The following is a 13,372-nucleotide window of genomic DNA, read 5'->3' as shown; positions in this document are numbered from 1 at the left end:
CATTGTAAATAATTTGATATTTTTATATTTTCAGATTTACAAATAATTCAAAAAAATAAACAGGAAATGTTTCATAAATTTACTTTACAAAGGAGTTTATTTTCATCTCTTTTCATGATATTTAAGAACAAATTTTCACATAAACTATCTAAAACAAAAGTTTATTCATCATTTCAGATTTTCCTTAATAAAGTTGGAAGTCAATGTTCAACAATTATGGGATAGTCAGCCATGAATTTATGTGGCCATTTAAAGTGACAAGCATAAGATATTATGTCAATACATGGAAAGAAGCATATACAATAAGATGAAATGAGCAAAGGAAAAGACCACCCACACAGGGGTCTCAAACTCCTAAGCCTGTATGATGGACACAGAGAATCATGAAGGAACAAAGAGAGAGAGAAAGTTTCTCTCTAAGTGTGCTGTATATGAAGCAGTATGAGACCATCTTCCTCAAACACTTGAGAGAGAGACAGATTTTCTGGTGGGTGTGATGTAGCATTTGAAATGGCAAATTCCAGAGCTAAAAAAAATCTACATGGAAACTTCCAATTTTCCTCTCTTAACATCACTAACCATCCGAACTTCTTAAAAAGTTAGTAAGAAGTGAATTTCACCAGAAAAATCTGATGGAATTTAGTGTAGTCTTAAGTTTTAGATATGAAGAAAAAATTTTCATTTAAAAGTCCAAAATTTCACAATCATAAAAAAAACAAAATTTAAAATTCCATATATTTGGTATGTAAAATAGAATGTCTATTAAAATTTCTATTCATTATTTAACTAAAATTTTATTTTAAGAATTTTCCCAATTTTTCACTAGTTTCTTTAACATCGTATAGCTGAACAAGCATAATTCAAAAAAATGCAAAATCTTAAAGAGTCATATAAAGGTTTTCCAATTGAAAACCAATTGTTTTCCAATTGAAATTTATACATTTTCGAATTTATATGAACTGAGTTCCCAGTCATTTGAAAGGAAATAATACACAGACAACCGTCTATTTCCATGCTCTCACATAAACAGCAATGTCATTTTGCCATTAGCCAGCCTGTTTTCTTCTCTTCTAATTTCTATTCATTTTTGGGAAAAGAATACGAAGTTATTATTCATATAAGTGTCCTTATGGATGTAAACTTAAAATTGTCAAGAAGTATTACAGAAGCAGATCCCCTGTGCATTCTTTCAACTTTTAGGTGCCCTCATGCTGCCCCCTGCTGCCCATTGTCCACACTGACTGAAAATTGTCCCAAACTTTCAACCTTTTCTACTTGTCTTGATTCTCCCCATCAAAACTTACCTGCCAGAGATCTAGACCACTGGAGTTTTCCTCTACCAGGCTAACGGGTAAACAGGCTAATACAAGAAAGAGGCAGTTCCCTCCTTTTTATCCCATCACCATTTTCTGGCCAGTGACAAGCATTTGAACTGGTGTTCTCTGGGCGATGACTGACATCCAGAGTCCCTAGTGTGGGAGTCCACGTCCTTCCTTTGCTGTTTCCAGGCTCCCATCATGGGTCTTGCTCTCCCAGGCTCTAACCCTGCATTTTATGGCTTACTCTCTACCCACACTGGACTTCTAGCTGATATGTCCAAACGCCATGTTGTTTTTTCTCCTTCTCACCTATGCTCATACTTTCTTTACCTGGAATGTCTTCTCTCAATTTCTGCATGTTGAAAACCTACATGTCTTTCAAGGCTCCCGTCAAAATTACCTTCTCCATGAAGTTTACCCCAATTCCCAAATGCTTCTCTTCTTCTGTTCTCTCTTTAATCCTTTAAGACTTAGCAAAATGTTGTTATTGTTTTCTTAATGTAGTAGAAGCTCAGTAAAGATTTATTTAGTGAGTGAAGAGCAGATAACAAAGAGACCTTAATTCTTAGAAGGGCCATCTGGCTTATTGACTTTTTTTTTGGTGAGGAAGATTGGCCCTGAGCTAACATCTGTGCCAATCTTCCTCTATTTCGTATGCGGGACCCTGCCACAGCATGGCTTGATGAGCAGTGTGTAGGTCCGTGCCCAGGATCTGAACTTGCAAACTCCAGGGCCACCTAAGCAGAGCACATGGAACTTAACAACTATGCCACCGAGCCAGCCCCCCACTTACTGACTTTTAATAGAGCACCTGGAGTGCTCTAATAATGGGATCCTCTCTAATGCTGCTATATCCGTGCACCTGAATGGGATGATCTTTTTAATTCCCATCACACTGTGTAAGGCCTATTTTGATCCCTGAAATCAGGGGTGTCTATGAAAAAATGAACTTAGACCATACATTGAGTGCTTATGACATGTCAGGCACTGTTCTGGGTGCTGTAAGTGCATTAAGTCACTGTAGTCTCACAACAGCCAGGTGAGGTAGGTAATATTACCTTGTTTTGTAGAAGAGGAAACGGAGGGTCTGGACAGTTAAGTAATTGGCCCACGGGTTATACACACAGTAAAAGGCAGACTAGGAACTCAGAGCAGGCAAAGCTGTGTACTTAAAGTGTTCTCATAGTGTCTTCAATGGAAATGCATGGTTTTTGGAGAGGCTTCTAGTCAGCTATTTCAGAAGTTAAAAAACCCTGTCAACAGAATAAGCTTGGAAATTGTGATCACATAGTCAGACAAAGCCAGGAGAGAAATTCAGTGTCAATTAAGTTAATATCTGCAAGAGTGGATTGTCCTGCAAGAAGGAATGTGAAGGAATGTAGGATTCTGCCAAGTTCAAAGGTCTCTAGATTTAGATATAAAGGACAGTTATATATTCTAAAAGATTATGAGGGGCCGGCCCAGTAGCATAGTGGTTAAGTTCATGTGCTCCGCTTTGGCGGCCCAGAGTTCTCCAGTTCGGATCCAGAGCGTGGACCTACACACAGCTCATCGAGCCATACTGAGGCAGAATCCCACATATAAAGCAGAGGAAGATGGGCACGGATGTTAACCCAGGGCCAATCTTCCTCAGCAAAAAAGAGGAGGATTGGCGACAGATGTTAGCTCAGGGCTAATCTTCCTCTCAAAAAAAAAAAATTAAGAAATGCAAAATCCAAATATTTCTCAATTGATGTAGCCACTTGTGTGGGGACCAAAGATTCTGACCTGACTTGAAAAAAAGTAAAGATATGATTCACTATCTTAGGCAAGTAGGCTTTGAGAATACTTTTTTTTCTGATATAGTGAATATAAACAAGGCTCAGCATGTCGTATCAGTGTCTCAGACAAGGATCTAGTTGTGTTCCAACCAAAACCTCTGCTCATCAAGAAACCTCAGTGAGCTGAGAAGGCAGACCACAAACTCACTTGGGAAGGCAACACCCAAAATTGTTTGGTAGGACATAACCGTTTTCTTAGTAGATAAGAATCTTGTAACTCCAGAAAGATTTAGAGTAAACATAGAAATGTGTTTAGCATAGGTAATTGTTCTGTTGAGAACATCTGACCTAGTGGAGAAGAGGTCAGTCTATTAGACTTTCAAGCACAACTCCTACAACGTCACGTGCAGTGTTGAAACATTCAAGAGAACTTCAGAATTGCCGTACTACTTAGAAGTTAAATTTATGAGATATGTAAGCCTTTCTTAATTTCTTGAAAATGTTTACTAAGTACCAAAGGAGGCAATGGTCTGTAGTAAATTTATAAATGCAGTATAAAAAGTTGGGAGGTATCTAACTAAGTAATGCCATAAATGAGAGAAAATTTTAAAAACCATGATTTCTAAAATTTGAAAGATATTATAAATATGATAAGATTTGTAAACTAAATTTAAAAACATAAGTAAGAACCACCTTTGGATATGAAACTTTAAAAAATTTCATATATATAGGTATTTTTTTGTGTGTGAGGAAGACTAGCTCTGAGCTAACATCTGTTGCCAATCCTCCTCTATTTGCTGAGGAAGATTGGCCCTGGGCTAACATCCGTGCCCATCTTCCCCTGCTTTATATGTGGGATGCCTGCCACAGCATGGCTTGATAAGCGGTATGTAGATCTGTACCCAGGATCCAAACCTGTAAACCCCGGGCCGCTGAAGCAGAGTGCATGAACTTAACCACTACACCACCGGGCCAGCCATGAAAAATTTCATATTACTTTTTAAGAACTCAAATTAACTTCAGAATAGTCTTTCAATACAAGACTCACTCTTGAGGACATCAAGTAACATAAATTAGGAGCGGCTATTGGGCTGTTTTTCTTCCAGCTAAAGTTGGTGATCCTTAGGCAATCAATTTAATGTTTCACCCCACAGAACTGGTTTGACTGTCCAGTTATTCTTTATTTCAGTTTGAACTTTCTTCATTTCCTAGGAGATGGATAACAGCTTTTGAAATACTTAGGTGAGAAGTAGCAACACTTAAATTTGGCTCAAATTTTTGGCTTAGTGGCTTACTTCAACAGTGTAACTTAGCAATTCTCAACCTCAGCTGCATATTAGAATCCCATGGACAGCTTTTGGAAAATGCTTATGCCCAGATCCCATCTCAGACCAACCAGAATCTCTGGGGGTGTTGTGCAGGTATTTTGTTTTTAAGTTTCTGGGTAATTCTAAGTATAGGCAGAGTTGAGGACCACTGCAACAGTGTGAGCCTGCCGTGGTCTGAAGGACCAGTGCTGTCCAATAGAACTTTCTGCAATCACGGAAATTGCAATAGACTGAATGTTTATGTCCCCCCAAATTCATATATTGAAATCCTAACCCCCAATGTGACAGTATTTGGAGGTGGGGCCTTTGGGAGGTGATTAGGTCATGAAGGTAGAGCCCTCATGAATGGGATAAGTGCCCTTGCAAAAAAGACCCCAGAAAACTTCCTCATCCCTTCCACCATGTGAAGACATGGCGAGAACCAGGAAGCGGATCCTCACCAGACAGGGAATCTGCGGCAATTATCGTTTCCCAGCCATGATAATTGTGAGAAATACATTTCTGTTGCTTATAAGCCACCCAGTGTATGGTATTCTGTTAAAGCAGCCTCAACAGACTAAGACAGAAATGTTCCATAAATCTGTTGTCCAATACAGTAGCCACTAGCCAGGTGTAGCTACTGAATTTTTAATTTTAACTAATTCAAATTTAAATTTACATAGCCACATGTGGCTAGTGACGACAGGATTGGAGAGCACAATTGTGGCAGTTTCAGGCCATTTTTAGTGATCGGAGTCTGTTATTATATAGGTGCTGAATGACTCTTTTTGATCCTGGGCCACCAGTCCAAACTTACTCTTGCCTCTTCAAGGTATTCACACCGGCTTCCTGACGGGGACTCGAGCGGTAAGCAAGCACCGCTCAAAGCTTATACAGCCTTCTGGGAATGTTAAGGACATTGAGTTTGCTGATATTTTTTAAATTCATTTATGTTGGCAGTTTGTTTCTTGGACTTTATATTTTAATGGAAAATGAGCAAAGGCCTTCAGAACTAAAAATTTCTTAAGTCTCAATGCAGTGAAGCAATTAAACTCTTGGAAAAGGTCCTCTTTGCTCCCTGGCACATTACAGTGTTTTTCAACTGGAGGTTGTGACCTCTGTCTTGGAGGATGGAGAGTTTCCAGTGGATTGGGGCAGTGGCCTGAGTTTCAGAGCTAAATATAGGTCATTGGCGTGGCAGCCTCTCTTTCTCAGTCTCATCAAAACCACGTCCTATTAATGAATGTGGGGCATTAGTGGTTGGTGGGATAAAATCTTGAGAAAACCCAGCAAAATGCCATAGATACAGAAGTCTTTTTCAGATGTAACTTGCTATTGAGCACAACTAAGTGCTATTTTTACCTGCTTTTAAAAATAATTTGCAAATTATGGATCACTATTTTTAAAAAAAGGTTAAAAATGCACGCACGTATGAATATGTATATTCATACAAATAAATAAATAAAGGCAAAGAAATCTCAAATGTGATATTCATGTTGAGGCATAAGGAGAATCCTCCTTCAAGTCATTGCTCAAGTCTCACCTTTTCAACGAGGCTATCCTGACCACACTATTTAATAGTTCAATATGTATTTATTCACATATTTGCCAAATATTAGACGACATCTTTTAAAGTTTGGCATTTTTCAAAGCCAAAATATTTATCGTCACAGGTACTGTCTGATTCTCCAGAGCAGTGTCTCAAAGGGTGGTCTCTCGACCAGCAGCATCAACATCATCTGGGAGCTTGCTAGAAACGCAACTTTGCAGGCCCTACCTGAGACCAACTGAACCAGGAACCCTATGTGTGGGGCCCAGGAATCTGCACTTTGGGTGATTCTGGTGCACACTGAAGTTTGAGATCCATTGATCTAGAGTACATTGAAGCCCCAAAAATGTCCCAGAGGGTAAACTTCGTACATCCCAAAGCTGGTAAAGATTGAAACATTTTGTAGATAACATTGACCTTGTAAATTGTGAAATAGAAGCCAATATTCTATTTGGACCTACTGTTATGAATCCTGAATTTACCCGCTTCAACAAAGCCTCACTGAATCTCTAGTATTTGATCTTTTTTTTTCCCTATAAAAATGCGACGTCTGAAAGAATTTCATGAGATGTTCCTGAATGGATGAGATGTGCCTTCAGCAAATTCAACGTACAAATATTCAGGTATATACAACTGATAAATTAGGTGGGCAATTACTTATTTTATGAAAAGATTATTAGATCTATGAAATAATTCAGTAGAGTATCATTTAAACAGTGATATCACACAGTGCATTTAAAATGTTAATTTATAGAATATATGTTTATAAATATCTAATGTGACAGTATAGAAGGGTAGGTAAGTACACAGGCTCTGATTTGAGACTTCCTAGGTTCAAACTCCAGCTTTTTCATTTACTGTGTAACCTGGGCCAAATCTCTCTAAGCCTCAGTTTCCTCATCTGTAAAATGGGTATAATAATTGTCCTATCTCCAAAGTTTATGTGAGGATTTAAGAACATAATAAAGGTAGTATTTAGCCTAGGGGCCGGGATGTAGTAAGCTCTAATTAAACGTTTGTTTTTAGTTTTTTTTTTTTTTTTTAATTAGCTGCATCCACGACCAGTCTGGTCTCTGTGAAAACAGATATTCATGTTTTATCACTCAAGAGTGTTTATATGAAGAAGTTAAAGTTTATACAAAGCAAGTAGGAGCTAACCATATTGAGTGCTGGATACTGAGCAGGTGTTCACCCTTCCAAGAACTCCTCCCTGTCCAAAACCATCATGGGAATTTTTTTTTTTTTTTTTTTTTTTTGTGAGGAGGACCAGCCCTGAGCTAACATCCAATGCCAATCCTCCCCTTTTTTCATAAGGAAGATCGGCCCTGTATCATCCATGGATCGGCCCGCTAACATCCATGCCCATCTTCCTCCCATCATGGGAATTTTGAGCTCCTTGTCAGTGACTGGTTTAGGTATGAGCATGTCCTACAAACCTGGCCAATGACCTGTTAGAAGTAGTGTGCTGTGGGCTTCTGGGAAAGAATTTCTTCCCTTATAAAAAGATGCATAAGAGAAACTCTCCTCCCTTTGGAAATTGTAATATCAGGATATGATGCTTGGAGCTACAGCAGCCATCTTGTGACTATGAAGAAAGACATTGCTGACAGCATGGCAATGTAAAAGAATGGAACTTAGTAAGGAATTTGATAACATTGTTAAGCTATTGAACCAAACCTAGAACTGGCTTGCCTCCTGATTACTAATTTAGTCGCAATAATAAATGTCCTTATTTTTTATGCCACTATCAGTAGTGTTCTGTGTTATTATGAAAAGAAACTAAATGACATAACACATCTAGCTAGTATGGATTAATTGGCCCTATGACAAAATAATTTGGTAACTTTATTCTTGAGGTCATCCTAAACCACATATAGAATATCCTTAACAAACAATTCCTTCTCCTCCAATCCTTCTGTATATAACAGCAGCCTTCCTTTCCTGCTCCACATCTGATGTGTTTTAATTAACCATTAGCTAAATGTGTACTTATATTATCTTCATAAATTAAACTATTTGTTTCTATTTAAAAAATTTCTGTTATATATATCATTAAAATTATTACAGAAGATTTTAAAATAAAAATGAGGATTTTAATTCTGATATAATCCTTTAACTCTGTAATTGTATTTCTCTGCTTCATTTCACAATTTATATTTACATTGACATTTTACCAAATGAGGCTCTACCACATTAAAAAATTTTTTTTCATTAAATGGACCTCATGAGGACATGCCCAAAATTCCTGCCACCAGTGTGATCCTCTTTGTCTCTCTTCTCAAACAAATAAACTGTTTTATTTCTCACTTTGCAATAAGAATTTGTAGTAGGTAACCATCTATTTATGTAGCATCTATTTGGGCTATATCTAAAATCTGAGGGATATTTTTCCCTCACTGTGTGAATATTTGGTGCTCAAATGATAGTCTTTCAGTAGGAGGACACTTGTAAAATCCTATATAAACAGATTTAAATTAAGAAAAAAAATTTACTCCAGAAATCTTATTTGGCCTTCATTCCCAAATGGGAACCTCCCACATCTAAGACCTTAGATTTAAAGTATCTTTAGAACTTTGAACCATATTGGACTATAAACTCCACGAGAGCAGGGATCCTTGCCTTTTTTCTTAACATTGTATTCTAGCATCTTAGTGTAATAGTACATCATAGATAGGAGGGAAATCTAGAACAAATAAACCTCCAAATAAAAATAAATGTTGAACAAAGCAAGTATAAAGTACACCCTTTCATATTTTTCATAAAGAAATCATTATCTTTGCTTTACTTTCTCTTTAAATTCTCCATTTGAGAATCTTTTTGGAAAGATAAAAAACAAAGTCATAACACAAACACCCATTTTGCCTCTTATTTTCCTTTGCAAAACCATGCTGAGTAGAGTAGTGAATCTGTACAGTCTAATGGTAAGCACAGATTTGTCCAAAAAATAGCAGAGGTGAACACGCACAAGAAGTGGGTGGAATTAGAACACATACAGTTTCAGGTTTGTGTTGAATTTGGTTTTCAGAGGGCAAAATTTTTAGCTCTTTTTTTCTTCTTCTAAAACACTTCATTCTAAGGTGTATTAGATTGGTCCTGGCTAATATTTTCAGCATTTAATGTTAGGTCTTGTTAATATCTCTGTAAATGTTTCTTCTCTTTGTTATCTCATCTTTCCTAATAGGTTTGGCTAACTTTAAAATTTCCTCAAATCTTTAGCAATACTAATGAATACAAATTAATAAATTAGTAAATTATATTGATTCATTACTTTGTCTTACTAAAATTTTCCATTTATTTCTGTTATTGACCAAACTCTATAATTTCAAGTTCATTTTTCTGTCATTTATTGTTTAGAATTTGATTTACAGATTCTCCATGTCTTTGGCATCATTTATTTCTTCTTTCTGCAACCTATTTTTTGGCCATTTTGCTACTCATTGACCCCTCCCTCCATCGGAGGGATGGGCAGGGTGAAGAAAATGATATGATATTTTAATATAGTCAATTTTGTTACTTGCTGCTATCTCTGATAAAACAATGTGCAAGAAAGAAATGTGTGTAATTGTTGACTAAAATTACCTTTCAGGATTTTTAAAAAATAATTTTTTATTGTTCATGATCTAGCAACTGTTACTATGGAAAATGAATTAGTTCTCTATATACTAAATTTAATAAATAAAGATTTTTCATGATGAAAACATAGTTTATTATAATAATTCTAATCAAAATCACACCAAACTGGTGAACTAAGTGCCTACAAAAACATTGCCAATTAAAAAAAGAATTAACAGCCAAAGAATCAAGAGCTAAAATGAAGCACAAGGTGGATTTAAAAATGGAGAATAACCTAAAATATTGAATTGTTTTTGCCTCACAGATTTAAACCTCCTTGCTTACATAGTGATGCAAGAGTCACAGGAAGAAGAATATCTTCAATATAGATATCTGTGGATGGTTTTACAAAGTGAGGCTGTGACTATGAGGGTGACTTCATAATCAATGATGTAACAGTCAGCGAGGTAGGAGAACAAAGGGCTACGTATGGGCTTCACAGCCTCAGCTTGTCTCTAAAGGGGCTACATATATAAACACTTGTAGTTCCCACAGATAAAAGTGAAAAATATCACCAGCTGAATAACAGGTATTTTAGTCGTAAACATATTGGAAAGTGTATTTTATTCAGTAGATCAACTTCAGAGAACTAAACTCTCCAGCATAACCAGAAGGTTAGATAACCTATTTACACCTGCAATATTTCATTCTGTAAATAATCTATAATGTCAAAACGAGTCTTGAAGGGGGCATTTAAATTTTATAAAGAGATAAAATGTTACAGTGAACACTTTCAAATTTTTATAGCATAATATAAACAAAATATGGGCATAATAGATAATTATTTTTGAAGTTCAAGGAAAGGGTCCTATACTGATAAATTATAGGGACACAAAAATCAGAAATACTATATCTAGTCATTTCCACACATTCTTTTAGTTCAAAATTTTAAATGATCAGTGAAATGAGCATTGTCATGTTTCAAAGTGAAAAAAAACACTTAATAATAACTCCAGAAATTTTCACTCTCTCAAGAAATAATCTGTTCAATTGTATGGAAAGGTGGTCTAGGATACTATTTCAGTTGTTTTTATTTTATTTGGCAAAATAATGTTTTTAGGTACAATTACTGATTCCTCTCAATTTCTTTTTGAACAAAAGACATACTTACTATCTCCATAAACAACTAAAATGTTCATGGAGACCAGTAAATCCTATGTCATATCATAATATATATTTTTGTTCTGGGGAGGCTTTGGGCCTAAATCCCATATTCTCTAATCAGATAACTCTCAATAAGAACAAAGATGGAAAAGAGTTATCCTACATTTAGATATATGAGTACCCATATTTTTAAAGTTAAAAGCAGTTGTATACATATTCTTAAAAAATTTTCTTATTCCAAAATATTTGCTTGTTGAAACAAGGATACACATAAATTCAATTGAGGTACCATTTCAAAATAAAATAAACAATAATATAGGCATTATTATATGTGAAACTACCAAAAAATTCCCAGGAGAAACTTAGAATAGTAAACTTAAGAAATCCCTAGGTTCAAAATGAAATTGAACTTTTACAATGTTCAGTGAACTAAAACTCAAATGTTTTGTTAAATTTAAAAGACATTAATATGCACGATATTGTAAAATAAGGAAAATGCAAAATGTTACAGAGGAAAGAGAGGGTAAACCGACAGTTTATTATTGAAGAATTCTGATCTAGAGATAATCAGATCAGATAAAACACAACTGCAAACTGCACGCTTGTCCCTGGCGCTCCCTGGACTGGTTGTGACGACATGTCTGTTCTCACCCACAGTTCACAGAAAACATTTAAATAATACAACTGAGTAATTTCCTCGGACCAAATTGAACTTTCTTTAAGGAAATAAAGGGAAAAGATAATAGATCAAAATTTGCCCCACCTCTTTTTTTTCCTCCTTTTTTCTTTTAGTGAAACTGACATAAATTGTTGAGGACTACAGCGCCACCAACACAGATCAATGCAAAACAAAAAAGATCTCCCACCGTGTGCAAAAAGAAAAAAAAATTAGAAAAATGCCCCAAATTACAAAATGTCTCCCAAATGTACCTTTTTGGAGAAAAACAAGATAGATCTGCAAAGATTATCTAATGAAGAGCTTCAAAGAATTAATATCATGGAAAACAAGTTTAGATCTGATCAGCAAATAAAAGATCCACTATTTAGGAACAGCCATAACTTAATCTAAACCCGGTTATGTCAATCTCCACCTTCATTATAGCAAGGGCAGCTTTTCTGTAGTTTGTATCCAAGTAATCCATCAAGAAAACCACGATAAGCCTTTAAAACAAAAACAAAAACAAAAAACAACTACATCCGTAGTTTAACTGCTGATAATTTAGTCCTGGACAAATTAGGTAATACATAATTTTTATAAAGAGGATATGCACATATTTGGCATTACCAACATTGCTGGCACAAAACAAGTCCATCTTGAAATAGCTGAGTTCCCCTGTAGTTCACAGTAATTAAAGTATAATTTATATTATAAATATTTAGCTTTAATAATGAAAAAAAAACCTAATTTTTTTCTTTTGGTAAAAATTAACCAGACAAGATTAGGTGGAATGTGCAGAGATCAAAGCTAAAGAAACATACAAAGATTGGTTTTGTTAGAAGTAACACAATGAAAATCCTTTTTATCTGGTGGCTCATTCAAAGATTTAATGACATAAATGTTTAAAATTACAAACTTACCAGTAGTGTAGGCAAAGAAGAAGCCAGTTCTTGAAAAATAATTGTAACAATATAGGCTGGATACTTGTGTCCCTAGAAACAACAGCCTCCAGGCAGCATATGGATCTTCAAACATCTTTAAAATATTTGGTAAATAAAAAGTAATACTTTCTTCCATGATCGGTGGCTGAATGGGGTGGCTTCCCCCAGGATCTGTGGGCGTTTGGGGAAAATCGGAGAAATATCCACGGAAGATTAAAAGCAGAGGAGGCAGCGGCAGCCAGAAGACTCTGGGGTTAACAACTTTGCGATGGCAGGCAGGCGCGCTCTGATTGGCTGGGAGGGCAGTGTCCCTCCAGTCTGCACTATCCCCCGCTCCCCCCGCCTCCTGCAGCTCGGAAAAAAATGCAGTGTGTGTGCCATTTTACACTGGGCTTTTAAAAGCACAGCCACCCAAACGACAAAAGTCTAAGCCCGCTATTAAGTGACACTGCAAAACAATAGCACCCACGACTGCCTGTTAGCTCAGGAAAATGCCCTTTTAACGTCTTAAGGAACACTCATTTCTTGTGTGTGGGTTTTTATGGAAAATAATGTTTTTCTTAAGCAAATTGTTGATCACTTCACAAACGTCGATATAGAATTTGGTTACAAAGATGGCCATTTAAAAACTATTTCCATCAAAATATTTTTGATTTGACATCATCAGGTACCTAAAGAAGCCAGTCATCCTTGAACAAAATTCACGACTCCTTGAGCTCCGAGAGATTTAATTCCTCGTAAAAATAGAATTTGTTAGCCATAATAACTACCATTTGTGCAAAGAACAAAAATAAAATAATGATTTTAGTGGTTAAATTAAAAACAATCGGCATACTTCTTTTTTCTTCTTAAAAATTCTGTTTCAAAAACCTTTACTGGCTGACAGAATTCTACAATTCAGCCTTACAAACAAAATGGCTGTGGTATTGAGTTTTTTTGGATCCTCCCACCGTGCCTCCTCCTGGCCTCCAGGAAGTGGTAAAAATCCAAAATAAATACAGTTCTAAAAGTACATTGTCCAGTCTGAACTCCGGTGAAACGTTTAGTAAGGGGGTCTGAGAAATGTGCTGCTTTTATTAGTTTTCTTAAAAAATTATTTTGAAAAGAACATCAATCACTAGA

General features: G+C 36.0%; 1 protein-coding gene across 1 annotated transcript in view; it reads right to left on the bottom strand.

Annotated features, from left to right (window-relative positions):
• Positions 1-12,489, bottom strand: part of EPC1 (enhancer of polycomb 1) — a 93,603-nt gene extending 81,114 nt beyond the window's left edge. Inside the window, exon 1 of the mRNA XM_087420644.1 lies at positions 12,230-12,489. The gene's annotated coding sequence lies outside the window, so the exon portion shown is untranslated. The remainder of the gene's footprint in view (positions 1-12,229) is intronic.
• Positions 12,490-13,372: the final 883 nt, after the last annotated feature.

Source organism: Ceratotherium simum, chromosome 32 (assembly GCF_057802395.1).
Source record: "Ceratotherium simum simum isolate JZ-2026a chromosome 32, ASM5780239v1, whole genome shotgun sequence".
Lineage (NCBI taxonomy): Eukaryota > Metazoa > Chordata > Mammalia > Perissodactyla > Rhinocerotidae > Ceratotherium > Ceratotherium simum.
Note: the sequence above shows the minus strand (reverse complement) of the source record. Positions and strands in the feature narration are given on the sequence as shown.